Raw genomic sequence first — 26,821 nt, forward strand, 5'->3', positions numbered from 1 at the left:
CAGGGGGCCGACGGGGGCGGGGCTTGATGATTTGCGTCATTAAGCCCCGCCCCTCGTGGTAAAATTGCCGCGATTGGGCACAATATACATAGGGGGCGGGGCCAAATGCTGTGATTCATGCAGAATCACAGCTTAAGCCCCGCCCCCTTCACGGAAACCCGCGATTGCCGCGGGTATTCTCCTAATTCTGCCCACTTCACTAGGAAGTGGGCAGAATGCGGGAGAAATGCCTACCCTTCCGGGGGTGCGGGGGGGTTACCCGAAAAATCGGGAGCCTCCCGCGAAAACCGGGAGGGTAGGCATGTATGCTATTATTACATCGGTAACATTGACGTAGATCGGACAGCCATTCAGCATATGCGGCAAGTCGGACCTGTCTCAAACACGCATGTACGCGGTATCCATTCAGGGCCGGGAGAGGGCTGGGGGAAGCCCAGCTAGTGACGGAGTGCTGGGCTTACCCAAAGCCTGATGCTATTTGCCATGCAGGCACGTCTCCAAATAATGTCACTTAGGGGGTGTGACCTATGGTAAGTATGCCATGCCCCCATTTTCAGTCGCGAGTATTGGGCGCTGTTAACTGAGCCAGCACAGAGTGCTTCGACCCCTGGAGCCGGCCCTAGCTGTATTACAGGGGATCTGTGCCCAAGGATGTGTGTTATGTCACAGACGGTGAGTGTTGCATTACAGGGGGTAGTGTGCTGCATTACAGGGGATCTGTGCCCAATGGGATGGATATGGGATGCCGGAGCTCAGGATCCCGGCAGTCAGAATCCTGACAGTGTTAGGATAATGACACCTGTCGATAGGTATCCTAACCCTACCCATCTCCCTACCCTAACCCTCCATCCCCGGTGACAGACCCTAACCTCCCAATCTAGTGCCTAAACCAAACCCTCCCTCCCTGCACCCTAACCCTCCACACTTATTGTCTAAACCTAACTCCCCCCCCCTAGTGCCTAACCCTAACCCGCTCCCTAACTCCGCTACTTACCTTCGGGAATCCGGTGGTCGGGATGCCGGTAACGGGATTCTGACAGGTGTTGGGATTCCGGCACCAGCATTCTGAATGCCCGAATCCCAGCGTTCGGAATATTGACTGCATCCCGATCCCAAGGGTGGTCCGCACCAGGGTCTCACCCGCCAAAGGTGCAGCACGCGGCTCCTGACACAGTGAGGTAGCCGACACTGAACACAGACACTACTGTCTGCGCGCACCAGGTGTCACCAGGGTGAGTGATGCCACTGGTAGTAGTGTGCTGCATTACAGGAGATGTATGATGAATTGCTAGAATGTGGTGGAAGGCAGAGAAGTAGAGAGGATAATTTAAGATGCTAGAAAGTACTGGAGTGCAGCATATTTTTAATGCACAGTCACACCTGTGGTAAAGTATCTCGCATTATAATAGTATATATGTAATATTATATATTACCTGTTGCTTTAGCATTCTCCCTGAAATATATTTTCAAAATTAGGCAAGTATAATGCAACATGCACTTCCCCATTAATAAAAATGCCTAGATATTATTTTAGTCTATCAGTTAGCACTAGAGATGAGCGGTTCGGATTCTGTGGAATCTGAACCGGTCCGAACATTGGGGATCCAAGTCCATCTGAACGCTGTTCGGGTGTTCCCTGCCTGACTCGGATCCCTATTTGAGGCCGAAACACAGCCTCCTGATGTCGGATTCTCGCGAGAGAATCCGACGTCAGGGCTCCTCTAGTGTAGGGCAGACCGCTGTGATAGCGGTCTGCCCTACACAGATCAAACACACAGCCGCCAGCGGCAGCTGTGTGTTTGTAATAGCAGCCAATGAGAGTCACACAGACTCTCATTGGCTGCTGCACGGAGGGAGCCAGTTGGAGCTCACTCATGAGCTCCGTCTTCCGGCTCCCTCCGCGCGATATACAGGTAAGTTTTTCTTTTTTATGTGTGTGTGTGTGTGTGTGTGTAAGGGGGCATTACTGGGGGGCATACTACTACTGGGGGCCTGCTAGTGGGGGACATATTACTACTGGGGGCCTGCTAATGGGGGCACTACTACTACTGGGGGCCTGCTAAGGGGGGCACTACTACTACTGGGGGCCTGCTAAAGTGGGGACATACTACTACTGGGGGCCTGCTAAGGGGGGGCACTACTACTACTGGGGGCCTGCTAAGGGGTGGCACTACTACTGGGGGCCTGCTAAGGGGGGGAGGCATACTACTACTGGGGGCCTGCTAATGGGGGCACTACTACTACTGGGGGCCTGCTAAGGGGGGGCACTACTACTACTGGGGGCCTGCTAATGGGGGGCATACTACTACTACTGGGGGCCTGCTAAGGGGGGCACTACTACTACTGGGGGCCTGCAAAGGGGGGGCACTACTACTACTGGGGGCCTGCAAAGGGGGGGCACTACTACTACTGGGGGCCTGCTAATGGGGGGCATACTACTACTGGGGGCCTGCTAATGGGGGCACTACTACTACTGGGGGCCTGCTAAGGGGGGGCACTACTACTCCTGGGGGTCTGCTAAGGGGGGGAGGCATACTACTACTGGGGGCCTGCTAAGGGGGGGCACAACTACTGGGGGTATGTTAATGGGGGCACTACTACTGGGGGCATGTTAATGGAGGCACTACTACTGGGGGCATGTTAATGGGAGCACTACTACTGGGGCACTACTACTGGGGGCACTGCTACTGGGGGGCATACTACTGGGGGGCATACTACTACTGGGGGCACTGCTCAGGGGGCCCTACTACTAAGGGGACTGCATAGGGGGCACCACTACTGGGGCCATTGTGTAAGGGACACCACTGCTGGGGGCATTGTATAAGTGGCACTACTACTGTGGGCATTGTATAAGGGGCATTACTACTGTGGGCTTTGTGTATAAGGGTCACTACTGTGGGCATTGTGTAAAAGGGTCACTACTGTGGGCATTGTGTAAAAGGGGCACTACTGTGTGTCATAACATAAATAAGAGACACTACTTTATGGTGTAATGTGAATCAGGCTCTATGTGCGGTGTAATGTGAATAAGATTGTGCACTGTGACTCTTTTGGCCGTAGCCCACTATGTAAGCAAGTACTGTGACTCTGCTGGCCGTACCCCACTGGGTGGGTGCACTGCTTTTCATTTCTGCCACTGCTGTGTGGCAATGTGTCATAGATGTGCTTTAAATTGTGGTGTCTGTGCCGCTGCTCTGTTGCTTAGTAACCAGTCAGCTCACTGCAGCCTCTGGCAAATAATGTTGAAAACAACATTATAAGCTGTGAGGTGGTCTAAATTGACTATAAATTACTGGAAATTAATGTTATTGAGGTTAGTGATACTCTAAGATGAAAAAAGGACCAATTTATGTGATTTTAGCTTTTTTTTGTCAATTTTTGTAAAAAAAAATCCAAATCCAAAGCCAGTCACCGCAGTTTGGCAAATCCAAATCCAAATCCAAAACCGGACGACGAATTAGAACCAAATCCAAATCCGGCAAAAATGGGCCGGCGCACATCCCTATTTAGCATTTTTAAACAATAATGTTTATTAGTTTTAGTTGCTCAAAATGCCATATTTCTTCTCAGCTCGGTCCCATTTGTTTAAATGAAAGTGTGCTGTCTGGTTACTTATACCCCTTTTACACCGAGCTAAAAATTCCGGGTTGATGCGCATCATTTGTCGGTGTAAATGGATCCACCCGGGTACAGGGAGCCGGGGATACATCTCGGGTATTTTGCAGGGTTGGCCACAAAGAAATGCAGAACTTGAAGCAATTTAATAGTGTTCATTTAATCACCAACTTACTGTAGGTTTAACCTTCTTCACTTGTCAGTGCAATAGTGTGTTAGGGGTCTGTTTAAGACAGGGAGAAGAGCCCTAAATCCAGTGGAAACATATAACAGTGATAGCTACCACTGGGTATCACCGGCAATAGTCTTTACCCAGAGGCATAGCTACTGTATAATGGGTGTGTGGTGAGTAGTGCACACGGGCCCATGTGCCCACATAGAGTAAAGTTGCTGGTATATGTGCGGCCCCCTTCACTTGCTCCGGCTGCAACCTTACTAATTGCATATGTACTAACATATGTGATTAGTATCACAAAGGACAGCTCTTGTGATAAGAGCTGCCCTTTGCGAAGCAGACGATGCTGGGTGAGGGGGTCTCTGTGCAACCCTGCCCCCTCCGAGCCCCAGGAGCTTCCTGCTGGTGACCTGTGCAGGAAGCCACGGGGTCCTCCTCCTCCTCCTCCCTGCATCTGGAAGAAGATTAGGAGGAGGAGCACAGGATGGCAACCATGGAGAGCAGGTGAGTGGTGGCCAGTGCTGGGTGACAGCGGGGCGGCGAGGCGGCGGCGAAGCGTTGGTTGTGGGTGTGCGGTAAAAGTCCATAGGCTACTATAGGGTAATGCCAGGTTTTTCTGGCGTTACCCTCCGCACCAATAAAAGGGTGGCCGGGGCTTATTACATATGGAAATGTGGTAAAAACTCAGAAAACTGAGTTTTTATTGCATTTTTCCTTTAGTACATCCCGCCCTGAGTTATTACATGTGTTATCTGTAACATGCAGTAAAGGATGGATTTCAACACTCATTTGACACTATCATCTGAATTTTCTGTAAGACGAAAGTCTCACAAAATCTGTGAACGTGGGGTACAATTATCAAAATATCCTCACAGATAATGTTCAGAGCCATATATCAGGGGTGGTATAGGAAAGCCTGACGCGTTTCACTTCCACTCTATAGGTGCGTACACACTGGGAGATCAGGAAAGACAGTAAGATTACAACATCGTAATCGTACCGTCGTTCCTGATCACCTGTAGTGTCTGCACTGAACGATCAGTCGTTCAGTGCAGGCACTGTCCATCATTCCTGAACATGCCAATCTGTCATTATCGTCAGATTGTGCTGCATGTTTAGGCGATGGACAATGTCGGAAACGACCAGCGGGAACGCGCATCGCTGGTCGTTTCTGACATAAAAGTGCACGATTTGTGCACGATTACTGAGCGATTGCACGATTATGATGTCGTAATCGTACAGTCGCTCAGTAATATCGCCCAGTGTGTACGCACCTTAAGATTTAGATTATATATGTATATGCTACGCTGCCGTTTAGAACGTTCATTGGTTTTATGTCAGTGATTTTCAACCTTTTTCAACTCGAGGCACAATACACAAGATTTTAAAATTGCCAAGGCCCACCATCCGTTTTTTTTTTTAGCAAATATATTATGCAATAACAAATATCAACATATATTTAATATATATTGATATTTGTTATTATTTCCATTAAAAGTCGAAATAAATAGTTTTTACTTACAGTACATAAGAATATTATTGGGAAACTTGTGTTTGGAAAAAACATACATATTGGCTCCGACATAAAAAAAACACATACATTTCTCCCACACAGAAAAAATGACTATAAAACATTGCTCCCCAAAGAATTAACGACTATAACACATTGCTACCCACAGAAAAAATGACTATAACACATTGCTACCCACAGAAAAAATTACTATAACACATTGCTACCCACAGAAAAAATGACTATAACACATTGCTACCTACAGAAAAAATTACTATAATACATTGCTCCCCAAAGAATTAACGACTATAATGCATTACTACCCACAGAAAAAATGACTATAACACATTGCTACCCACAGATAAAACAACTATAACACATTGCTCCCCACAGAAAAAACAACTATAACACATTGCTCCCCACAGAAAAAACAACTATAACACATTGCTCCCCACAGAAAAAACAACTGTAACACATTGCTACCCACAGAAAAAACAACTATAACACATTGCTCCCCACAGAAAAAACTACTATAAACACATTGCTCCCCACAGAACAAACAACTACAACACATTGCTCCCCACAGAAAAACGACTATAACACACTGCTACTCAGAGAAAAAAACTACTATAACACATTGCTCCTCACAGAAAAAACTACTATAACACATTGCTCCCCACAGAAAAAACAACTACAACACATTGCTCCCTACTATAACACATTGCTCCCCACAGAAAAAACTACTATAACACATTGTTCCCCACAGAAACTACTATAAACACATTGCTCCCCACAGAACAAACAACTACAACACATTGCTCCCCACAGAAAAACGACTATAACACACTGCTACTCAGAGAAAAAACTACTATAACACATTGCTCCCCACAGAAAAAACTACTATAACACATTGCTCCCCACAGAAAAAACTACTATAACACATTGCTCTCCACAGAAAAAACGACTATAATACTTTGCTCCCCACAGAAAAAACTACTATAACTCATTGCTCCCCACAAAAAAAACGACTAGAATACATTGCTCCCCACAGAAAAAACTACTATAACACATTGCTCTCCACAGAAAAAACGACTATAATACATTGCTCCCCACAGAAAAAACTACTATAACACATGCTCTCCACAGAAAAAACGACTATAATACATTGCTCCCCACAGAAAAAACTACTATAACTCATTGCTCCCCACAGAAAAAACAACTATAACACATTACTCCCCACAGAAAAGACGCGAGCGGCTTCACTGATCCTTTTTGGAGCAGTGAATCCCGGCGTCCGGTGGAAGGAGCCAGACAGAGGCGGAGGGATCCTAAAGGATTCATTTAACGACGGAGTTGTAGGAACGGAACTCGGTCGTTAAGTGAATGTCTAATACGAAATATAGAAAAGTAATATTAAAAAATAAACCCAGTACTATTCATCTACATAACAATCCCCAAATAAGCAACTTCTGGCTCTCCATCATGCTTGGCAACTTTTTGAACCTTCTCCATGATTTGCGTCCTCAAGGATCTGGACCCGGCTATGAATGTCTCACCATTCCTTGATGATGCAAATTGATCCTTGGTGTGATGGAAGAGGGACATGATGAGGCCCACACAAGACAGATCTGGGAGGGTGGTCTTCTCTCCCGACAGATGAGGTGCACTCCCCAAAATTCGTAAGCCTCCTGGACATTGCTGAAGAGTTGCCAAGTATGCTGTCCAGCTTTTGTCAAACTACAAGTCCCAGCATGACCTATCAGCCTCTGGCAAGCACAGCATTGTTGGAATTCATAGTTCCTTGGCAGGTTGACAGCCACATGCTGCTCAACACTGATGTCACAATTTCTCCTTGCTATTATTCTCTCTGAATGTGACAGCAGCACCTGTCTTTTCTTCGTTCCAACAAATCGTACGTCTGTAGAGGCGGTTCTGAAGGTAAAACATTCCTTGCAACCTTTATGACAAGTTCCAGATTGTGTACCCAGACTACCTTGCAGTGAATGTGATAGATCGGTTCCTGCCTGTCCCACACAGTATGTTATTTTGCATTGTGTGCATGCACCTGGTAAGAGAGGTTTTGTTTTTAGTTGACAGGGCTCATTATATGTTGCCTGCGTGAAGCACAATTAGCTGCAGAGCGCACCGGCGGTGTGGGGTATTTGGAGCTGTCACAATGAAGTAGAACAGATGTCAATATGTATCAAGTGTTAAAAGTTTGATAAGAGCGAGCTGTTGTTTTCCTGGGTAGCTGTTGGGGGGCAGAGATGCCAGGTCTCCTAATTACTGCACGATTTCTGAAAAAGGCATTGGTGGAAGTCTAGAAATATAGGCAGACAACTGCTCATTTATGAAACCGTGAGGCCTATTTATCAATGTATTCCACGAGAAGCCGCAATTTATCAATAAACTATGGCCAGGGCAACTGATTGATACTAATCTGCCTCTGCAATATTGGCCTGGAGTAGATATGGCCATCGACCATCGATGGTTAGAAACAATCAATGGTTGCCCGCCGATGGCAGGTGCTTTTACAATCGATGACGGAGATTCAGGTAGTTTCTCATCATCGATGGTAGCCCAATGGTTTTATTTTCATGCTTGCACTGCAGCGCAAAGCTACTATGCCGTCAGCCAGTAGCCCTGCGCCATGGCGTTGCCACCGGCTCGAGTCTGGCGGCTTACAATTCAACAACACACTAACACAGTCCGTCAGTGTGTGTGTGATCTGTGCCGGGATGGGCTGGCCCGCCTTGCTGACTAGACACTGGCTGAGCTCAGCTGTCAGTCAGCAGCCCAGCCCCGCCCCCGACTCTCTGGGTGACACGAATGAAGCATGACAGCCGGGCGGCTCCAGTCACTGTGCATCATGTGCTTAAGGAACCTGCAGGTCCTGACTTCTACTCCACTCATCAGAGAACGAATGCCCCGTTCTGTCTCTGACGTCAGCGCAGGCCAAGTCTCTTCTGCAACATTTTATGATAAAAACAATCGATGGTGCACAGTTTCAGCATTCCATACCATCAATAATGCCTTCCGTTATATTCCATTGATACAAACCATCGATGGAGATCACACCGATGACCATCCCTAGCCTGGTGTGTCGGGACAGTCTCATGGATGTGCACGTATGGATGGATGCCCACCGATGGCAGATGCTTTTACAATTGATAATGGAGATTCAGATAGTTTCTCACCATCGATGGTAGCCCAATGGTTTTATTTTGTGCGCATGCACAGAGGAATTGCATTTGGCTCCCAGTTCCACATAGGAGACACAAAGACATTTTTTATTAAACTTGGGCCAATATTCAATTAGAGGCGAAAAGTCGGAAAAGTTTTGCCTGTCCGACGTTCCGCCTCCTTTGCCTGTATCAGAGACGGAAACTTTACGCATGCGTCCCCGCTTTTCTCCCTATTCAATTCCTAAACAGGCAAAAATGGAAATCGGCAAATGCGGAACAGGCGGAAAGTACTGTCAGAAGTGGGGAAATCAGTCTGTACCCCAAAAAAACATGCACTAACATAGAGAATCAATGTACATGTCTACTAATACCCCTAATAAAGCTATTTGGGGTACTTAAGTAGTTTAAATAGCTTCTTATTAGCGGCTTTGCAAAAGTGGTGCAGAATGGCATAAGCTGTATTTTTGGGTGAAAATAAGTAGTCCAGTCCAATTTGGGGTACTTTAAAATGGGTGCTAGCATATTTTTATGTCTCTAAAGTGAACTTTTAAAAATGTAAAAAATGCACCTGCTACATGCACCTGCAATCCCAAAACACCTGACCCATCCTTGCAGCCCCCCAAGAAGTCTATTTCACTAGTTTTTATGCTTGTCCCCCCACTTTTTACTTTTTTGCCCCCAAAACGAAAGTACTTTTTTGGGGTGTTATGAGGTAATTGTTGTTTTGTTGATTATTTGTCCTTTGGTGGGCTGTCCCAAGGGTTCTGAGTCGTTTCCCCATGTTTGTACCACCAAATAAAGATTTTGCACTTTTTTTCACCTGTTACAATGCACTGACTTTCCGCGAAATCATCCTGGAATTGAATATGGAGATACTTGGAAAACATGCGTAAACTTATCTCCAAACGGCCCTTTTTGCCTCTAATTATTGAATCCGGCTCCAAGCCTGCAGATCTCACACCTTTAAATGTACTTTATCTAAGCTGAGCTTTCATCCTCTCAGCCTCCCCACCACCATATTACTTCCATTCAGGGTCGAACTGGGACTAAAAATAGGCCCTGGCATTTAAAGAGCACACGGGCCCACCTTGTGTCAGCATCTGGCTCCTGGCATAGACTCCTCCCCTAACTATTCCTGACCCCTCAGACTTCTTAGTCTATGCTTTAAAAAATATAATTAATATTAGAACAACAGACAAGTACACATCATTCTCTATAAAAATACATACAATAGAGCACATCCTGCATGGGAGTCAAACATTTGGTATTGTGTTGGTTCTGTTAAGTTGTGTAGACACCTATAGATATATCTGTCCAATTTGTGTGGTGGGACAGAAAATCTGGGAATGTATGGGAGCAAATAACAATACAAATTTGCTCCCAGTTGCTGGAAAACGGACCAGATTTTCTTTCCCACCAGACAGATTGGACAGATATCTATAGGTACAGCTGGCACTGCACTGGCGTAGATCATACACAAAGAAAGGGGAAGGCATTTTCCCAAACCCCAGTTTGGCAGTTATAGAAGATCAGATAGTGTCACTGTAGGACTTTTTCAGGGCAGGGGTGCTGAACGCCGAGGACACATCTGTGCGAAGCAGAGCCTTAAGTACACATTTTAACAAAAGAGCGTTTAACAAAAGACAGAGGAGGAATAGGGAAAGACGAGCGATCCATAGGAGAAAGAGGGGAAGCTGGGAGTTAGAAGGTAGGAATAGGGGGAGACAGGAGAGACATAGGAGAAAGAGGGGAAGCTGGGAGAGAGAAGAGGAATAGGGGGAGATGAGAGACATAGGAGAAAGAGGGGAAGCTGGGAGAGAGAGGAGGAATATGGGGAGACTGGAGAGACATAGGAAAAAGAGGGGAAGCTGGGAGAGAGAAGAGGAATAGGGGGAGACAGGAGAGACATAGGAGAAAGAGGGGAAGCTGGGAGAGAGAAGAGGAATAGGGGGAGACGGGAGAGACATAGGAGAAAGAGGGGAAACTGGGAGAGAGAAGAGGAATAGGGGGAGATGAGAGAGACATAGGAGAAAGAGGGGAAGCTGGGAGAGAGAGGAGGAATATGGGGAGATGGGAGAGACATAGGAGAAAGAGGGGAAGCTGGGAGAGAGAAGAGGAATAGGGGGAGACGGGAGAGACATAGGAGAAAGAGGGGAAGCTGGGAGAGAGAAGAGGAATAGGGGGAGACGGGAGAGACATATGTGAAAGCGAATAGGTATTGACAGTCAGGATGAGAAAAGAAAGCAGAACAGAGGTCAATGACAGTGAAATGGGTTGCGTTTGGTGGGATCTGCATAAGAATGACAGCTGGATTTGGCACTACGGGAAATTGCCTCTACTACCTTATTAACACCTCTAAGGTCTTGTACCAGCCTATAACCCCTCCCACCACTCTTCTTTACCGGAAAGATGGGACTGTTGGCTACACTAGCTGTACAAACTAAAATTCCCTGTTGTAATAATCGCTCAATTATTGGATAAACCCCTAATTCTACCTCCTGTTTTAGTGGGTACTGGGGAATTTTTGGAGCTTGCCTACCACCCTTTAAATTTACCATTACAGGGCTTACGTTTGCCATTAATCCAGTGTCCTGTCCATCCTTGGTCCAAAGTGAATCTGGAATTTGGGATAACATTTGATCTACCTGGGATGGATTTTCATGTAAACTGGTAGAGTGATACATTATCCTTTGGGGAGTGTCCATCATATCCCTCACCTCGTGCACAACTCTCTCTGGGATATCTAAAAATACACCATCAGGGGTACAATATATAACATATCCCATCTTACATAACAAATCCCTTCCAAGTAGGTTAGTAGGAGCTGCTGCTGCCAGGAGGAAAGAATGCCTGGTATGCAACGGCCCAATAGTAACCTCTGTGGATTTTGTTAAAGAATAATGTTGCACTTTACCTGTTTCGCCCATTGCTGGTACTGTCTCGTTGGTTACCTGTAAATTAACGGGAGATTTTATCACTGACCTGGTCGCCCCTGTGTCTACAAGAAAAGGATATTTAGTACCAGCTACATCAACCATCATGACCTGCTCTTTCCTAGTACTTCCCGTTAACCTGACTATCTGTAGACTACAGGTATGACCTGACCCCTAGCGTTGGCTCCCACTCTCCAATAAAGCATTAATGGCCACAATTGGAGCTGGTGCCTGTGTATATCCTTTATGGGGACATCCAGGTACTCCCTGGTTTGGGGGTCCTACCCTTTTTGCCATACAGTTTTTACTTAAATGTCCAGGCTGGTTGCAATTAAAACACTTTCGTGGGTGAAAGGATTGTTGTGTGGGTTGAGCAGGAGAGAAAGGTGATGGGTATGGGTAAGGATATTGAGGAAAAGGATATTGTGGGGGATATGGGGTTTGTGGATATTATGGGACCTGTGGTTGTGTATGATGAGTGGGGTAGGGCTGTGTTTGCTGTGGTGTGGGATTAGTGAGGATGTGTAACTGTTCAGGTGCAGGTGCAGGTGTGGTTGTGGGTGCAGGTGTGTCGGTTAGCTGTGATGTTACTGTCATTCCTTCTAGAGCTTGAATACTGACAGCCATTAGTTTCTCACTCTGGGTCTCTCTCTTTTTAGAGATATTTTTGTCATGTTCTATGGTGGATTCTATGAGGGTATCTATTGTGACTCCCTTCCAGCCAGGCTGTGAGGTTTGAACCCGGGTCTTTAGGTTCTCTTTAAGACCGTCCATGAGTACAGTGACAATCATTCCCCTGTGGTGAGTGCTATCTTTAATATCTTCTAACCCAGTGTACTGGGTGATAGTCTGCAGAGCCCGGTCACAATAATCTTCTGCAGATTCACTCTCTTTCTGTTTTATGGTGAAGATTTTGTTCCAGTTAACTACTGCTGGAAAATATATACCCAATTGAGTTACAATGCGGGAAATGTTATCTTGATTAATTTGGTCTGTTAAGGGAACGTCTCCATCCAATACACAATCCATGATAAATTTTGTCACGTCGATATTGCGTGGAAGACAAGCCCTTAACACTACTCGCCAATCTTTGTTAGTTGGCTCGTGGGAACTACCCAAATTTCTCAAAAATCTTTGACAGTTGGCTAATTCCTTTTTGGGATCGGGGAAATCATTCATGATGGAATTTAGCTCCGCTCTTGTCCAAGGACAATGCATCACTACTTCCCTTGTGGGCACTACTCCGTTCGCATCCGCATTCCCATTCGGAACTGTTATTGTCCGGATGGGATGCAGACCGGCCGCACTGCTACCTTTGACCTTATTACCTGGCTGGGGGTTTAGTCTGTTGCTGCAATGTATAGTATTAACAAGTTCCTCTACGGGTGCAGAGGATGATAACACTTCCCGTGCTGTTACTGATGGAGATGGTGGCACCGCTTGTGCTTGTCGTATTGCAGCATCTAACATGTGTATAGCATGGGAAATGGCAGACATAACTATAGGCTCATCATCCACATCATAAACATTTTCCTTATGGTTACTTAAGAGAGGGTACAAATTGCTTGTTACGTTTTTATGGGTTTTTTCAATAACTGTACCTGCACCCTCATCCACATAAGGTGGTGGTGGTGCGCGTGAACTACTGGCAATACCTTCTGCAACGCTACCTTGTCGCACATGAGCGCCGTTTAGCAGCTCGCATGCATTGCAATTTAGCGCCGAGGGTGTACTTTCTGGCAATGCGTTCGCAACACTATTTTGCGTCGCTTGCACATTTTTAAGCCACGCATCCCCTTCATGCTGCCACAATTTTAAACATTCATTATGTTTTGCCTTTTTCACTCGAGAACGCATCAGCCTGATGTGATCTCAGACATTATTCAATACATCTTTATCAAAACTACCAATTCTGGGAAACGGCCTAACACTCTTCATCGTTATCTTAAACCATACGTCACAATACCTTATTGCATAAGCACCGTACTTAGTATGCATAATACGAAGGGCCGATCCAAGCGGCGCTTCCATTAGCAGCACATCATTGTCTAACATCTCTATTGTTTGCGTGGCTCCCATCTTGGGACAACTCCTACGTTTTTCAATAAACATTTAAACTGGTGAAAGACAGTCAAGATACTTTCACTTACCTGCGGACGCCTTGGAAAATGGATGTATCCACGAACCCTAAGGAAGACCTCTAGATGCCTCCACTCACCTATGGAAGAAAGGCTGCTTCCACGCAGCAATCCCTTTTTGAGTACTTTCCAACTGCAAGGGGGCAGTTGATTTCGTCCACCCTCTCACCAGTTCACAATCATAGTTTATCCCGAAACTATGCGGTTCAATTATAGTGCTCAAATAAGCCTAATAGATCACACTGATTACTGAATACTATAATCACACTGGGAGCCGAACCCTAAGAAAAATAACAACCCATACACCTGCCTTGTGTAAAGTAAACGGTAAGCTGCTACCGAGTCACTAGGCCAACTCCTGCGCCTAGCACTTAAGGGTCCTATGATACCCTTAACATTTAGGTCCCGTGTTACACCCTAAACAAATATTCACAGTTCCACACTTTTTTCCTGCGCAGAAAAATACACGTTAACCCAGTTATTGGCAACAGTTGATAAAGTAATCTCAATGGCTTTGTTTAAACACGTGGCAGCTCAACCGGAAATACGCATATGCTATTGTGCGACTAGTCGCATATACAAGAATGCGACTACTACACAACCGTATGACTTACCCTTAGCTGCGTACGCAGAAGTGTGTCTCTACTGCATGCGCAAAAATGCGACTCAGCCGCGTACGCAATACTGCGGCACCCTTTTTAGCGTGAAATTCTATCAACAAAGGAAAACAAACTTTTTCCTTTCTTGTCCCTGGATTCTAGTCAGCGTACCTTGACTCACACGATAACGGGTAGCGATTTCTCAGCATCAAGTGGTTACAGTAAACTGCGTGTGGCCACACTCCACCCTTTGGTGAGAAATTGATAACCGTATGTTTATCGTGTGAATAGGTAAGTGACCTAACTCTACGAGCCCCCAACTAAGGATACTGAATTTAAACCTCTGTATGCTCCTGCCTATACCTTCTAAATCCTGCCTATACCTTCCAAAATTGACACTATTTGCGTACGCGGTCATACAGTAAATAAATATCCTCAGATTTTGAAAAAATGTGTTTCCAACGCATAAGGTTTATTATTCAAGCAAAGTACAGAGTTACACGCTGTGATCTAAATACAATTTAGCGCAAAGAAATTATACAGACCCAAGGTACAGTTATACATACGCACGCGCACTGGGACCAGATTCCGGCATCAACAAGAAACCTCCATCAACAGCATCAGCATGAAGACTGAAGTCTGGGGTCAGAACACACATATATATACCCTTACAGAAATAGACTATACAATAGAGAGGTTTGTTGTGATCCCATTGGTTCTCCATCACGGTGCTTCTGTTACAGGGCATTTAACAGGTCGATTCAATAGGACACAGACCAGCCTCCGACAGCCTTTTGTCTCCGTTTTCCCGCCTCATGCAAACCTAAGCTGTTACTTTTACAAAATACATTTTGGTGTTTTAACTCTCTACGGTCCATAAGTTGAGAATGCATGTTGCGATCTTCACACCGATGATACCGGAAAGCTGTTGAGAAAGGGCAGATCAGTACAACACCAAACACGGTTTACTTATCATGTATTAAACCTTAGATACCAAATAGCCTTTATTTCACAGTATTAGTAATAAATGGATAAAATTTGAATCTTATACTTTGAAGCTATGGAACCTTTGGCGTGAATGTGCAGTGTGTAAATATTAGGGGTTTGGGAAAAGACGCTAGTTAACTTGGGGCAGATGCGTGCGCACGAAGCTAATAAACAGCGTTTGCATGTGGGATATTATGCATTCGCTAATATGCAACATGTTAACAGCGCAACTGTGTGTATAAATGTGTGTATGGGGTATGGTAAAATATGCGATCGCATGATGCTAATAATAGCATCGCCATATGTACTTAAGTGTGAGTTTAGCTAAAATGGTGCTGAGCGGCCATTCGCAAAATGGCGTCTCGCGGATGTTATTTTCAAGATGGTGTCTTGCGGCCATTCGCAAGATGGCGTCGTTTCGATCTAATTTTGAGCTGATCTAGTCTCAGCCAATTATCCGCTTTGACACATAGGAGAGAGAGGGGAAGCTGGGGAGGAGATAGAGAGAGAAGGAATAGGGGAAGCCAGGAGAGACATAGGAGAAAGAGGGGAACCTGGGAAAGAGAGAGAAGGAATAGGGGGAGATGGGAGAGAGAGGAGGAACAGGGGAAGCCGGGAGAGGCATAGGAGATAAAGGGGAACCTGAGAGAGGAGGAACAGGGGGAGATGGGAGAGACATAGGAGAAAGAGGGGAAGCTGGGAGAGAGAAGAGGAATATGGGGAGATGGATGGGATATAGGAGGAGGGGAAGCTGGGAGAGAGAAGAGGAATAGGGGGAGACAGGAGAGACATAGGAGAGAGAGGGGAAGCTGGGGGGGGGGGAGAGAGAGAGAAGGAATAGGGGAAGCCGGGAGAGAAATAGGAGAAAGAGGGGAACCTGGGAAAGAGAGAGAAGGAATAGGGGGAGATGGGAGAGAGAGAAGAAATTGGGGAAACTGGGAGAGACATACCGTAGGAGATAAAGGGGAACCTGGGAGAGAGAAGAGGAATGGGGAGAGACATAGGACAGAGAGGGGAAGCTGGGGGGGAGGTGGAGAGAGAGAGATAGAGAGAGAGAGAAAGGAATGGGGGAAGCCGGGAGAAACATAAGAGAAAGAGGGGAACCTGGGAAAGAGAGAGAAGGAATAGGGGAGACGGGAGAGAGAGAAGGAATAGGGGAGACGGGAGAGAGAGAAGGAATAGGGGAAGCTGGGAGAGAAGAAATAGGAGAAGCCAGGAGAGACATAGGAGAAAGAGGGGAAGCTGGGAAAGACACTGGGCTCGATTCAATTTAACGCAAATTCAATAACGCCGGAAATGAGCTCCCGAAGCTATTCAATCCATTGCGCTGTTAAGCCCGACTAAGGATTTCTTCTCGCATCCCTCCTGGGATGCAAGTACAAATCCGACAAAAGTCCAGGCGCAATGCTGTTTTCTGCCCTTTGCGCGGCGGAAACAGCATCGCGTCGGGAAGTTTAGTCAGAGAATGCCCGTACTCACGACTAAACACCTTGTTTAAGGTGCGAGGGGTGGGTGAAGGGCATTCTCCGAACTAACAACGCGCAGAATTTAATAGCTCCGGGAGCTCATTCCCGGCACTATTCAATTTGCGTTGAATTGAATCGAGTCCATAGGAGAAAGAGGGGAAGCTGGGAGAGAAAGGAGGAAGGGGGAGATGGGAGAGAGAGGAGGAATAGGGGGAGAATGAAGACAGGAGGAATAAGGACAGGCAGCAGAGTTTAGGAATAGGGAGAGATGAGAGGGGAATAGGGGGACACAAAAAAAAAGAGAGAGAAGAAATCAGGGGAGATAGAAGAGAGAGTAAGAGGAGGAAGAATAAGGTGAGATGAGAGAGAGACAGGAGGAAATTAATGGCGGAGATGGCAGAGATACCTGATGTAGATTTGGTTTGCAGAGGTTTTACCTAGTCACCATATGCAGTCCCCTGTGAAGCAGCGCCTTGCTGTACTGTAGCCAATGCCCGGAACCCGGAAGTGTGGCTCCTCTGAATGGCATGTACTCCTTGTGCGTCTCCGCCTCCCGGGCAGCAGACTGTCTGCATAGCGCTCCCCCCGCCCCAGATTCCTTCCCATTGCCATGGGGCTTGGTTGCGGCCGTACAACCTCCCGGACCGCGCCTTGCTCAGCAAGCAGATTTCAGGAATGCGCAGCCGCGTCGCGTCATGACATCATTACGCAATGATGCGGCCACGCATTCGTGAAATCCGTTTACTGAGCAGGGTGCCGGCCGGGAGGTTGTACTGCCGGGTAAGCCTTTGCTCAGCCTAATTTGGCCATCGGCCCTTCTTTCATTTGTCATTCAGCCCCCAACTGAAATATGACAGTTGGGAGGTGATTGGTTGGAGCACCATTTATCATACGCAACAAGTTTTATCACTTGTTGCATATGATAAAACTTGTTGATAAATGGGCCCCAATAATAGATTATAATTAACTGCCATATTTATTAATATTTGTCTCCAGACCCTGATAATGAGTATTCCTTATCGCTACAGTTTGCTGCTATAAGGAAATCTTATTTGCCTAAATTTATTATTATCGCTTAGTTGCCAGACAAGGGGCTCTGACAGTAGTCCGTCCCAGAGATCGCAGAGTAAAGTGATCACAGTTTGTGATTTCATCCATCGGGTGCGCTACATGCGAGAGCGGGCAGCAGCGAGGAGACATCCTACGAATTTTGTGAATGTAGCCCATAGGCAACAAAGGGTTAACGCCATCTAAAGATGGACTTAGCTGCTATAGTCAAGTTCCGCAATGATTTACATTCCGGAGTTTATTAAATCCGACAGCTTAGCAGCTCCAATAGAAATTCATGGGGGCCTGCTTCTGCTGTCATTAATGGTGGGGCCGCGGAAAATTTCGGAGCTGTGGCCTCTCCGTGGTACATCTGGGGGATCTTTAATATTTGCGGATACCCCCACAAAACGGTTTTGGGGGCATATTCTGCAAATAATTAGTAATAATAGGCCCCAAGATTTGTAACTCATAATTAATAGACTTTTATATATCCAACTGTATATGCAAACTATAGAAGTGCGGTTTTTTTTTTTTTTTAAAAACAAACACACCTAAAATTAATGGCTCAGAACACTTTTATAGTTCCAAGTTAAGCCGAGTCCCGGCTCGGGGTCTGCTGTAAATTCTGGAAATCGGATTTAAAAAACATATTTCGGTTTTTGGATTGCATGTAAACAGGTCTAAATGATATGATTTTAGCTGTTTTTTAGCCACCCCTGTGTTTTGGTTTTGGTTTTGGCTGTGGATCTGTATCGCCTTCAAGGTTTTGGATTGGGATTTGGTTTTGCAAACCACCCTCAAGTGTTTTGATTTTGTTTTTTTAAATAAAAAATAGATAAAAAGTTTTAAAAACAGCTAAAATCATGTAATTTATACAATCCAAAACCCGAAACTCGCATTTAAAACCCGAATTCCGAACCGCAAAAAGATCAGAACCGCGACCCAGATTTACTCGGATCTCCTCAGGAGATTAAAACCGCAACTCCGATTTACCAGGATTCACAAAAATTTGGGTGGATTCGGATTTCAGGAGAACCGAACCGCACATCTCTACTTTAAAGCACTCCAAAGCCAAAATACTTCAGCGTTGTTTTGCCAAAACTATAACCGGAACAGCCGGGAGTCTCCTGAAAACCGGGTGGCGCCCGGCCGCGGCTGCCCACATGACATTTGCCAAGCTCCCCCCCCTATTAAAGCCAAGGTATTCTTGATGATGCTAGTGTGATAAATGCCGGGTACATTCTAAAATTCTAAACTATAAAATAAAAAGCGCTAGAAAATAAATAGAAACCTGTTTGCTGTAGAGTTTGGACTCAAGTATTTGCCATATGCAATTATGAGATGTTAATAAAAATCCAACAAACTTTATACAGCATTTATATGCAAGTGCACAGCAGCTTTCAACATACAATAATTCAGCCAATACGCCGTAAGTAAATACCAAACAGGGAGGAAGTAATGCTGCAAAGTACTATATAATCCATGCTAATGGCCCCCCTAAGGATCTCTTTGCCTTCTTGTTGCCATGGTAACATTATGGGAATAATGCCACAAGGAATGTTGATATATTTCTTTCATGTTGTTACATTATTGACATCAAACTATTTAAGAAAGCGAAACATGGAAGTATTTCCTGTGATATGGTCGCATTATTCTAAATGCCTGCATGCAACAGATTTTTTTTTTGTTGATATAAAAAAAAAAAATCTAAGTTCACACTCTTTACATATTTGTACATAGTCATTGCCAATGTCTGTGACTGGTATCTGTGTCACACAAACCTCTTCACTGTATCAGAAACTTAATGAAAAATAACAATAGGAAAGGACAAAGACAAGGCCACTCTCCTAGATGACGGACTCTGTGTATCCAGCTTTCCAGCACATAACTACAGAATGCAAAACAAGGTGCATGACGTTTTGAAGTGACTGGGGGGCCTATTCATTAAACCTAAACATTCTCTAGAGATAATTAGGTTTAGAACTCGCATGGAGTTCTACCTAATTATAGGTGGAATTCATCATTCCACCTCTCCATAAGTATCTATTCCGAAAAGCTGTCATTTTTGCGATGACAGCTTTTCGGGAAATAGATACTTTTCCCTGCCTACACTACTTTATCGCATCTGGAAACAGTGCTGCGCATGCGCTGTTACATCTGTAAAACCAGCGCATGCGCAGCACTGCCTACAGATGCGGTAAGTTTGTGTACCCCCCCACCCTCCCCACTAATGTATGGGGAGTGTGGAAATTAATGCAGGGGAACTTAGCAAGGAGATATCTGTGATATCTCCTGTGCTAAGTCTGTTCATGAATAACAAAATAACGTTATTTAAGGAAAATGTCCTTGAAAACGTTATTTTAGTGTTGATGAATAGGCCCCTGGGTCCCTGCGATTCAGTGTCTCTTGTAGCAGCTAGCCAGAAACAGACACCAAACAGTATCAGAATAGATAGGGATACTATTTATTATTAGTAGTATTACATACCTCCCAACATGACCCTCTCCAGGAGGGACACAATGCTCTGGTCCTGGACTTCCCTGGTAGTTTATGATTGGTGGAGGCTCCAGAGGTGGGGCTGCAGTGCAGTCCAAAATTCAAATAGGGGAGTCACACCAACTGCCAGTGAGTCCCAGCCAGTGATGTTTGGCAGCGTGTGAAATGACAGTTGGTGTGACTCCCCTATTTGAATTTTGAACTACGCTGCAGCCCCGCCTCTTACCAGGGAAGTCCAGGACCAGAGCATTGTGTCCCTCCTGGAGAGGGTCATGTTGGGAGGTATGGTATTACTGTTATCTTTTATCTATATGGTGTCACAATGGCTCCGCAGCGTGTTATAAAAAACAGTACAAACAAAACAGGAGAAAAAAAAAATGCAAAAGACTAATGGTGCATACACATGGGTTGATTTTCAGGATTCTCGTTCCATCATGTATATCGACCTGTTTACGGGCCCCTTCAACAACCAAATGATGGTCGATGCGTGGGAACGGATGGTCGATATCGACCAGCGCCCGTGATTGCAGGCCAACCTGGTCGATATCGACCCCCTATAGTGGTGCCCCTATACAATGCCCACAGTAGTAGTGCCCCTCATAGTAGTGCCCCCAGTAGTTGTGCCTCTTGTAGTATTGCCCCCTATACATTGCCCACAGTAGTAGTGCCCCTTGTATTAGTGACCCCTACACACTGCCCACAGTTATAGTGCCCCATGTAGTAGTGCCCCCTATACCTTACCCACAGTAGTAGTGCCCCTATACAGTGCCCCTTGTAGTAGTGCCCCTTACACATAAAGACACACGGCCTGATTCAGAGCCGCTCGTAAGCGGCCGCTCATTCGCTCCGAGTGATGTTCGCACATCTGCGCATGCGTATGGGTCGTAATGCGCATGCGCCAACCAGTCAGAGCAGTCGGAAAACGTGTGTTCGCAAAATAGCGAATGCCTGCTAATTTGAGTGACAGGATGAGGCGTTTGTGGGTGGTAACAGGAGAAGGCGATTGAAAACGGGGAGTGGAGATCCGAACGCAGGCGTGCCAAACGGTCAAAACGGGCGTTTTAAGGGTGTGCATAATTAACAAAGCAGCGTCATCGACCACGTCACTTGGTTGTTTCTTAGCCTGAACTGTTCGCATGATTGCGGTAGGAAAATCCAACCACAAGCACTGCGAGCAGTTCAGACGCCTTTCGATGTACTCGATTAATCTAATAAATAGTGGAGATGACGTATGATGCGAGCGGCCAGGGGGCGTCTTTACAAAATAGCGAGCGCATGTTTCGTTCGCTCACTCAGACATAGAGGCGTCAACAGACCACAAAGAGCGAGCACTCAATTTAAATAGCCGGCCCCTTTTTCTGAACGAGCGAGCGCAAATAGCGCCCGGCTCTGAATCAGGCCCACAGACAGAAACACATACACAAACAAAACAACACTTACCTGAATCCCTGCTACTGCTCTCGCCGCCGTCCAACTGCTCCTCACGCTCGGCACTGTTGGAGAGACAGAGCATTTATGATTTGTATTTTATTCATGTCATTGTCATTTTGAATACTATAACTTTCACCTATATACATTTTCAATAAATGTTTTACATTACAATTTATGTTTAGCATATGTATATAGCGCCGTTCCACCTGTCCATATTTTACAACAAAGCACCTATAGCTGGACTTTGTTTTCGGAGAAAAGTTTTTACCTGTTTTCAAAGTATCGCCATATTCAATTCCACGACGTTTTCACCTAGGCGAAAACTCCATAGGCAAAAAACAGGCGAAAAAGTTTCTCCAACAAAAGGCAGGAGAAAAGAAGTGCAAAATCCATATTTTTGGGGTACAAATGTGGAGACTGTGTTCAGAACCCTTTGGACACCCCCCTAATGACTAATTAGGAAAAATAAATTAAAAAATATCTTAATTCACCCCAATAATGTAAAAAGTGTTGGAAAATGGGTAAAATGTAGTAGGCCTGGTACTTTGGGGGGCTATAAGGTTGAGACGGGTGTTTTTAGGATTGCAGGGGGCTGCAGCAGGTGTATTTTTTAGATTTTTTAAATCTTCACTTTAGAGACACCAAAATATACTAGTACCCATTTACATGTACCCCAAATTTAACTACGGTATTTATTTTTCTCAAAAAACATTGCTTTATATCATTTTTCCACACTTGTGCAAATATGCATATAACAGCCCTTTGACTCAATATAAGCAGTGGCATCACGTGAGTGGTGCGGACCGTACCCGGGTGTCACAGGCCGAGGGGTGACACCAAAGTGCAGACACCTGCTCAGTGACAGGAGCCGGGTGCTGGACTGTAGAATTACGTGCAGCACTCGGCTCCTGTCACTGTAAGGGAGCCGGCACTACAAGTACACTGGTCCCCGGGGGCAGCCCACACCTCCGGGACCCCCGGAGAGACTAAAGCCGGGGTTTGGATGTGTGGCCACGCCCCTTGTCACAAGACCACGCCCCTATGTGCCACGCACACTGCTAAGCTACCCGCACCAGGTGCATCAAAAGGTAGGGACGACACTGAATATAAGATCACTAAATACTTTTTATTTTAAGCCACCACACTACGACTGCTGTGCGAGGCGAATGCCGGGTGAACATTCGCTGAATCTCCCCCCACCTCCTGTCCATCACTCTGCATCTATATCCTGCTGGTGTGAATACTGCTCCGATGCCAGTGATAGAGTTTTCGTGTTTCCGGTCCTGGCTTAGTCTCCTGTCACCCAGTCGAGCTCCAGTTTTCCTGCCTTCTGTATTGTTATTCTGCCGTTAGTGTCATCCAGGTGGCACGGTCCACAAGCCAGTCCTCTGCCGTTCATGTCATCCAGGCGGCATGGACAGTACTCCGTGTCCGGAGTACGTACCACAGCGTCTGCTGCTTGTGTCAACCCGGTGGCACAGGCCGCACCACAGCGTCAGTTGCTAGTGTCAACTCGTCGGCACAGGCCGCACTACGGCATCAGCTGCTTGTGTCAACCCGGTGGCACAGGCCGCACTATGGCATCAGCTGCTTGTGTCAACCTGGTGGCACAGGCCGCACCACAGCGTCAGCTGCTTGTGTCAACTTGGCGGCACAGGCTGCACTACTGACTTCAGTGCGCAATGCTGCGTACCAACACCATTGACTTCATTACAGCACTGCCCTTTCTGCTGCCGCAAGTTACCTCAGTCCTCAAGGCTGCTGCACGGCCCAAAGGCCGCTTCATATTCTACGGACCACCAGCCACAGCTAGCCAAGGTATACGAGCCCTCAAGGCTGCTGCACGGCCCAAAGGCCGTCTCATAATCTATGGCCCTCAGGCCGATCTAGATAAGTTATTTCCAGCTCTCAAAGCTGCTTCACGGCTGCATCCAGCCAAGAATTCCAGCCCTCAAGGCTGTTGCAGGACTATATTCTAAAGAGTCACACACGTGCCTTAACATATAGTGATTCCCAGGGTCAGTTAGGCTTTTATGGGGTACAGACTGTCCCTATCGCTAGTTTTGCTATTCACTACATTCGCCTATCCACGTTTTGGAATTGGATAGGGCAAAAAGCTGGGACACGCATGGAGAAAACATTGCTTCAAAACAGGCGAATGAGGCGAAATCATTGCGCTTTTCGCCAAGCTGGACTATTCGCCTCTAATTGAATTCGGCCCTAAATATGGAATGATGCCTGTTCTTTTCTATACGTTCATTTTTGTATTAAGGAGACTGGCTATCTCCTCACCAAACATCAGCTTTACATTGGAACAGCAACACTAAGCAGCGCCTGTCAATAATCGATTCACTATACCGAGGCAATACTAGTACCGCTTTTATACCTAAATACCGGGTCTGACCCGGAGGTTGGTACAGGGTTCCGAATCGGATCAGACCCGGAATTTAGCTGGCGCCGATGCCAGATATTCCCGAATCGGTGCCGTTCACACCGGAGCCTGGTCTGCAGTGACCCGGCTCTTCCGGCGTGGAAGTGGACACTTGGAGATGACGGCATCTCCAAGTGCCACTGAAGACGGCCAATCGGCCGGCATGTGGTGCGTTCCTGGTCATCGCGCTGTGCGCTCGCGAGCGGGTCTGAATCAGGCCCATAGTTAGTTAGTGGCCTCCAAACTGCCACTTGACCAGCACAAAGATATTAAGGGGTAAATTTAATTAACTAAAGTAAGAGTTTTTAGAAGTGCGTTTTAGAAGTGATGTTGCCCATAAAAACCAATCAGATTCTACTTAACATCACTTTCTAGAAGATAATAGCTAGAATCTGATTATTTTCTATGGGCAAGCAACATCACTTCTAAAACTCACTTCTAAAAACTGTCACTTTAGTAAATTAAATTTACCCCTTAAGGTCTTACGTTGTGTCTTTCTTGAGAATCCTGAACCTACTTCTGCTGCTAGGAGTGGATTTTCATCCCAGAATGGGACCAGGAAGAGTGCTTTCCAAAACAATTGACTGTAAAATAATCCTTTGCAAAGTTTCCACAGTGAACATTTCCCAACCTGTACAGGGACATTAAAAAAAACATTGAGCCTGATTCAGAGCCGCTCGCTATTTGCGGTCGTTCGTTTTATAAAAAGGGGTGGCTATTCAAATGAACCGTTCGCACTTTGCGGTCTGTTCACGCCTCTAAGTCTGAACGAGCGAGCAAAACTTGCGGTTGTAATTTAGAAAAAAACGCCCCCTTGCCGCTCGCACCATACGTCATGTCCGCTATTTATTAGATTAATTGAGTACATCGTACAGCGTATGAACTGCTCGCTATTCTTGTGGTTGGTTTTTTCAACCGCTATTTTGCGAGCAGTTCTGAGTTAAAAAAAACCAAGTGACGTGGTCAATGACGCTGCTGGATTAATTATGCACTCCTTTAAAACGCCCGTTTTGACCTTTAAGCACGCCTGCGTTCTGTTCTCCACTCCCCTGTTTTCAAGCACCTTCCCATGTTACCACCCACATACGCCTCCTGCTGTCACTCATATTAGCAGGCATTCGCTATATAGCGAACAAACGATTTTCGGGCGCACTGACTGGTTCGCGCATGCTTATTACAATCCGTACGCATGCGCAGATGTGCGAACATCGGTCAGAACGAACGAGCGGCCGCTTACAAGCGGCTCTGAATCAGGCCCATAGTTAGTTAGTGGCCTCAAAGTGCCACTTAACCAGCACAGATATGTGGACAAGCGTAAGATCTATGATTTAAGGCAGGGGTAGCCAACCATGGTCCTCGAGAGCTACCAAAAGTGCATGTTTTCCAGGTCTCCTCACAGAATCACAACTGTAATAATTAACTCCACCTGTGGATCTTTTCACATTTGGTACTGAGTAATAAATACACCTGTGCACCTGCTAGGTTATCTGGAAAGAGTGAACTGTTAGTAGCTCTCGAGGACCGAGGTTGGCTACCCCTGATTTAAGGCCTTACATCAGGGGTCTTCAACCCATGGCCCGCGGAGCCATTCCCCGTGGCCCGCCGATGGTTACTGTAGTGCAGACCGCAGTAAGTGCAGTCTGCACTACAGAGAGAAACAAACAGACTGGCGCCTGCAGCAGTATGATTGTTTTGACAGCCAGCCAATTAGAGTCAGACAGACTCTCATTGGCTACTGTGCCCACTGCAGGAGCCGGGCTAGAGCTCACTCATGAGTTCCATCTTCCAGCTCCCGCAGTGGGTAATGGGAGAGACGTCATGACATCTCTCCCATAATTCAGAGCTGGCCGGCCCGTGAGGCCGGAGGAGCGGATGGCGGCAGAAGCAGGAGCGGGAGCGGGGATTCAGGTAAGTGTTTTTTATTTTTCTTTATGTGTGTGTTTGTCTGCACTGCTGGGGGAGATGGACTACTGCTGGGGGCACTGCATCGGGGGGCACTACTGGGGGTACTGCTTCGGGGGGGACTACTACTGGGGGCACTGCATTAGGGGGGACCACTACCAGGGGGTTCCACTACTGGGGTCACTGCATCGGGGGACCACTAGTGGGGGCACTGTATAGGGGGGAATTACTACTGAGGGCACTATATAAAGGGCACTACCACTAAACAAACTTAGACATTTGCCTAAGAGCGCCGGCCACTGCAGGGCGGTAATGTGGACGGCACACAAGTGCTGTCCGCACTGCACTACTAGGAACAAACACACAGCCGCCGGACCGGCAGCTGTGTGTTTGTTTTAGCAGCCGTGAGAGTCAGACAGACTCTCATCAACTGCTGTGCCCACTGCCGGAGCCGCGCTTCCGGCTCACGCAGTGGCTGATGGGAGAGACGTCATACGTCTCTCCCATCATGCAGAGCGGGCCGAACCGTGAGGACGCCAGACGGAGGAGAATGCCGGAGCGGGGATTAAGGTAAGTGGAGGTTGTTTTTTTTGTGTGTGTGTCTGGTGGTGGGAGGGGGGGATAGACTACTGCTGGGGTACTACTATGGGCACTGTTGGGGGCACTACTAGGGGCACTGCGGGGGTACTACTAGGAGCACTGTTGGGGCACTAATGGGGTCACTACTAGGGGCACTGCTGGGTGTACTACTAGGGGCACTGCTGGTGGTACTACTAGGGGCACTGCTGGGGGTACTACTAGGGGCACTGCTGGGAGGACTACTAGGAGCACTGCTGGGGGTACTACTAGGAGCACTGCTGGGAGGACTACTGGGGGCACTGCATAGAGGGGGTTTACTACTAG

The 26,821-nt window shown here is 46.5% G+C and overlaps 1 long non-coding RNA gene across 1 annotated transcript in view; it reads right to left on the minus strand.

The window, feature by feature from the left end:
* The window catches only part of LOC148517693 (uncharacterized), a 77,125-nt gene that overhangs the window by 17,628 nt on the left and 32,676 nt on the right, over positions 1 to 26,821 (minus strand). Inside the window, exon 2 of the long non-coding RNA XR_015879262.1 lies at positions 21,595 to 21,647. This is a non-coding gene — a long non-coding RNA (uncharacterized LOC148517693). The remainder of the gene's footprint in view (positions 1 to 21,594; positions 21,648 to 26,821) is intronic.

The sequence above is a fragment of the Taudactylus pleione genome, unplaced genomic scaffold (genome assembly GCF_031769625.1).
Source record: "Taudactylus pleione unplaced genomic scaffold, aTauple2 ptg000212l, whole genome shotgun sequence".
Classification (NCBI taxonomy): domain Eukaryota; kingdom Metazoa; phylum Chordata; class Amphibia; order Anura; family Myobatrachidae; genus Taudactylus; species Taudactylus pleione.